The 5,555-nt window shown below is 39.4% G+C and overlaps 1 long non-coding RNA gene across 1 annotated transcript in view; it reads left to right on the plus strand.

Annotated features, from left to right (window-relative positions):
* Nucleotides 1-2,330: 2,330 nt before the first annotated feature.
* LOC103354542 (uncharacterized) overlaps nt 2,331-5,555 on the plus strand; it is a 23,399-nt gene continuing 20,174 nt past the window's right edge. The window contains exon 1 of the long non-coding RNA XR_520048.1: nt 2,331-2,341. This is a non-coding gene — a long non-coding RNA (uncharacterized LOC103354542). The remainder of the gene's footprint in view (nt 2,342-5,555) is intronic.

The following is a 5,555-nucleotide window of genomic DNA, read 5'->3' on the forward strand; positions in this document are numbered from 1 at the left end:
GTCCGAGCCAAACCGTGCCAACGCCCTCCAACCCCTCCCCCCACACCGCCTGTCCGTCTCTGTCACACACATTTGGGCAGACTTTCAAGGACACAATTGTACACGAGTGATACTGCAGCGCACAGTGGGTCTGTAGGTATGGTACCTTCACTTATTCCCACATGTTTATGTATTTGGATGGGCCCGAACATATCACAGGCTGAAAAATGTTTATTTATGCATTTGGTTCACTTTGACCTTAGTGCCCTGTTATCTGTAGCCATTCATCCCACTCAGTTCATTTTACCACCTGAACCTCCATTCGTCTCAGGAAGCGATGATTTATGTGAAACAGTGATGTGCATTGGTACACACACTGAGGTGTCGAATTAGCTTAACCACCAGAACGCCAAATCAGCTCGTTTGTGCAGATGTTTGGACAAATGAATAGTGAAAAAGCAGTGAATTAGCATCATTACATCTCTCTATTTTTACACTAATGTAAAATACGCTGTACAGTGGCATGATTTGATTGGGTCGTCTGAACAGAGTCATTTCTAAATGACAACCAGAAGCCCATAGAAGAATCGCTGCTAAAACATGTGGCGACCTGCCACTGACCTGCTAACCTCAACAGCTACTGTCGGATGTGCTGACTTACACATACGCAAAAAAACAAAGTTAAAAAGCAGTAGAGATAAAGGGAATATCAACATGACAGTGTTTGACAGTGTAAAGTTTGACCAGAGGAACAGATCCATCAGTGTGTGGTCAAAATGATACCTCGGTTCTAAGAGACAAAGACTCATTACCCAACGTGACTTTATTCTCAGTTATTTTATTATGAATATTTCTATCACGCGCAGTTTCTCATTACTTAACGGGAAGGAGGCTTTGAAGAAGCCTGGGTATGCAAATTGAGGTCACAGACACCTGTCAGGGAAAAAAAAAAGGAGATTAATATATTGTTTAGACTCTTGGTTTATAACCAGTGCTACTGGAAAAGTGGAAAAAGGTGCAATATTGAAGATAATCAGTAATGGTGTGCTTACTGAAATGACTGGCTGAGGCATTCGGAGGCATCTGAAGAGGGTTAGTAATTCACCACAATCCTCTCCCGCTGTAACTGTCGAGCTGTAAAAAGAAATGATATCCCATGCAGCATTGTAGCCAATTTCAATGTTGTTGTTTGTTGTTAAATAACTGATCTTTATCGCTAACCTCAGAATCGAGGCACTTTCATGTGTTGGGATCAGTCATCCGTAGTGACAAAAAAAGGAAATGGGACCTGGCAGAAAAATGAGACTTAATGTTGCACGTCTTCTTCTTCTTCTTTTTTTTTCTTTTCTTTTCTTTTTTTTGTTGTTTTTTAGTGGTTTTGGGTTATTTTGTGAAGGAAGTGTTCAAGTGAGTGTTCTTAAGTTTAAAGGGCACATAGAGCTCCTGTGCATCCATTACTGACAGTCAGATGAATGCAGCGTACTGGATGCAGCGTGAGCATGTGAGTGGGATGCTCAGACAAAAGAAACTCCTTCGTCCGTCCGTCCGTCTGTATTGTCCCCTCTGACCTCGGCGGTTTCAAACCCCATCTCCACTTTCCTCATTGATACCATGTCTGAAAAACTCACTGTCTGAAAAAGAAGCAAGAGACAATCTTTGAAAAAGATGTAATCGCATCACAGTTTACTCTCCCAGCTTTCTGCTATGGTGTGTGTTGGTGTGTTTGTGTGTGTGTGTGTGAGCGTGTGGTCTGAGGACACACAAGAGTACACAAAGCAGATCTAGAGCACAGTCTCACAACTTTAAATGGTGAGTCACTCAGCACAAAAACTGTTGTGTGTATGTGCATTAAAAAAAAAATTCTTTCTCTCTTTTTTTTTTTTTTCCGTTGATGTAAGTGTTGGTGTTGACAGTGTGTTGACTCACTGTTTGTGTATAAGTGGAGTGACCCAGTTTGTACAACATCAATCTGTGAAGATTTAATTCAGTAGGCTAAAACATTCCAAACAATGACAATGACTCTTCAAGCAGCCAGAAGTGGCTCGCACCTTATTGATTTGTCAACGTTTAGAGAGATATATTTCTGTATTTATCACAAATCTTATCAAATGTATCATTAATCAGTCTGTATCAGTGTCATCCATCTCTTCCTCATCACCACCACCAGGCCAGTTTACAGTTGGACCTGCATGTCCTAAATGACCTTCACATTTCAGTGCCATGTCACGATCGGGCTGCATTGCATTTTACATTTAAATTCTATTATCTATTGCAAGTTTGGAAGCACTTTATAGCTCAGGATTAAGGTAACATAACACAGAGATTTGAGTGTGTCTTTACCTCATTTGGGATATCAGCTTCAGTTCAAACATACAGAGAACTGATTATAACAAAAGACAGTTTGACACAGCTCACAATCAGAGGCAGTTTTCATCTATAAAAAATAGCAAACGGCTCCTTTATCAGAGCTCAGTTTGAACTCATCAGTGTGCGTGGGCCATCTGAGGGGTGTTTCATTAAGGAGGCCCAGAGAAGCAGGGCTTGTGGGGAAAAGTCTGTCTGGAATTAGTGTAACTGTTTCATTAAACCAATGTGAACTGGGGCGACTCCTTAGCTTAGTGGATAGCGTGTGTAGCCCATAATGTCGTCAGCAGTAACCCAATCCTGGCCAACTCCGATGTTTCCGTTTCCCACGTTTCCAGTTTCTATTGACTGTCTATTTAATAAACCACAAAATTACCAGTAATATTAATCACACAAAATGCTTATGTGAGCAGTCTAAGTCAAGTCTGAGACATCAAATGTTGACGTTTCATTGGTTCACTGTGAAGAAACGGCCATACAACTGCAATGTCTGACATATTCAACTGATAACAACATTAAATATTACAGCAAAAACGAAATCACTGCAGCAATGTGAAAGAGAACTTTAAGCAGCCTTTCAGTTCATACTGCTGCTGTGCTTTGTTTCTAATTATGACACAAGGGCTTTAATCTGTCATAAATAACTTTGTGTTAACGCTTAAACTTACCACATAAATGCAGATGTTTGGGAGGCGACATACAGTTACAGAAATATTCATGGCAAGTTTACTTTCAGGCAAAATATTTTGTATTTTTAAGAACTGCAAGTAGCTGTAATTGAAATTTTTAATTACAGAAATCTTTTAAAAGACAACATCAAAACTGAAAATTACCTCCTGACTCAGGTTTATGGAGTTTTAGGGGGCTTCAGCTTATTGTTTAACTGTCTGGCTACGACTTACACGACTGCACTCTTTTACAAATAAACATATAAATGAATATTTGCTACATTCAAAACAAACAAGCTTACACAGTGCTGATCAAGCCTGTCAGTGCCAGGTAAATTTCTCTGTATTTTACGATAAACCAGAGGTTTAAATCTGTTTTTCTGTGACAACATTCTCATGCTGGTGCACAGGTGGCAGTGCATTAACCAGCAGTGATTGCTTTGCCAGAAATGAAGAGGGGAGCAATTGTGGAGACAAAGTATCCTACAGTAACTAGAAACATGGCAGAAAAACCAAGGAAGCGTCCAAGAAAGGTCTCTGATGCTCCAGATAAAACTACATAAAACAAAACAAAAGTTGCCATTCAGAGAAAAAGATTACAATCGAAAAGAAAGCAGTCAACACAGGAGGTTAAACCAGTTTGGTTCACTTGCACTGCTCTCATCCCGTTATTTTTAACTGCAACAGAAAGGAAGTCTCTTAAAAACCAGTGAACAGTGTTCATCACCAACATGTTGCAACATTTAGCAGCTAAAGAGGCAGATTTGTCCCTTTGGACTGTGGTAGAGACCAAAAACAGAGTTAAAAGGAAAAACCATCTTTGAACCTGATTTATGACACATTTCCCCACCTTGCTGAACTAAGCCCAACTATGTGAAACACCCCTCTGGGTTCAAACAGACGCAGTCATAGATGTTCGTGGGACCTGAGTCCTCACACATGTCTTCCTCGTCTCCTCCAACCGGCTCGTTTGTTACTGTAGCCATAGCAGATCCTCTACACTTCATGTTGAACTCAGTGATGTTGAATCTCGTCCCATTTTCACAACCAAACACTTGCTTGCAGATTCTGTCTTAAGTCTACGCTGAGCGACGTTTTAGCTGTGTGCTGGAGTTACTGTGATCAGCGACAACCACTTGTTGTCATGTTGTTGTTTTTGTTTTGTTTTTTGTTTTGTTTTTTTCCTAATAATGCCCAATGGATTTTCTCTTTGTATTGACTAGACAATGTAATCTATTGGTGTTGATTAAAAATGCCCTGGTAGCTTGTGGATTGCTAAAGTGGTCAGATAAATGTACTGTATAGCTGTACAAAGAGTGATAAAAGATGTTTTAAACTTTTCTTTTTTCTGTGGGTACAGCACTGTTTAAAAAAAAAAAAAATCAAAGTGGTTTTAGCCCTTGCCTGTTTTAACTTATCATTTGGTGATGGTCTGTATTACTTCTATTGTTATTTATATTATTTCAATTGTTGCCTCTCCTGCACTGATAAGAGACTGTAGCTCTGTGCAGGGGGTTGTACTGTAAACCTGTGTGAAGCTTTGTATTTTTCCCCTCTGGTTTTGGACTCAGTGAAAGTGTGATGTTTACATGTACAGTTTTTCAGAATACTTTGGGTTTTTGTTTGTTTTTGCGTTTTATTCAGGCGATTTTTTCTTTCTTTTTTCCTTTTCCTCACCAATTCCCCTAATCTGTGTACATTTACCCAGATATTTTCCTTTTGTTGTTTCATTGCATCAAGTGCAGATGTGACCTCTTTGACTTCTCGGTCACATGGTCAGAGTGTGCCGTGACAACTGGCTGTGGTCGGCTCGGCGTTGTGGTGGCTTCCAGCATTTTAAAAGGTTAATATTAAGTAAACGGGAGCTTCACAACTTCTCAAAGTGGACCGGCAAAGATTTATCAAGGATTAAGATGACTTTAATCAACTGTTTTCAAATATTATTGTGGCCTAAGTGGAGAACGGTGGGGCGTAGGTACATTTATTGTACAAGTGCTCATAATCTTTTAATATCCCGGCCGTGTTGTCAGGGAAAACTCCTTGTCCTTAACCCGACTGGTGCCCTAAAAGGTACACTTTGACCTGTTGTAATATCTCCTTGGTAACATAAAAGCCATTCCCCTCTCCTGGCCTTTTAAGGGGAACCCATAAACCTCAGGAAATACTGAATCTCCAAGTTAAGTTTTTATCCGCTGATTTCTTCTGAAATGAGATTTAAGTCTCTAACGAAACCATTAACATTTATATGAGATGTCTATTGTTTTGTACATTTATCATTGTGATTTAAAAGTGGAGCTTTTTCCAGTACCTGTGACTTAATATTTTGATTTTTTGGAGTGTTTATAGGTATGGATATTTATTATTATATGTGAAACTACAAAAAGACAAAAGAAAAAGGTTGAACCTGTTTCATTTGTATGTTTCATGCAAAACTGTCCAGGTGAGATTATCTCTGCCTCTTACATATCACTAATGAGGGACCTGTGTTTGTTTGGAAATAGCGCTTTTTCAGTGTTGCATCAACGCTATGGAAAAAAAAAAAAA

Source organism: Stegastes partitus, unplaced genomic scaffold (genome assembly GCF_000690725.1).
Source record: "Stegastes partitus isolate 25-593 unplaced genomic scaffold, Stegastes_partitus-1.0.2 Scaffold4, whole genome shotgun sequence".
In the NCBI taxonomy this organism is placed as follows: domain Eukaryota; kingdom Metazoa; phylum Chordata; class Actinopteri; family Pomacentridae; genus Stegastes; species Stegastes partitus.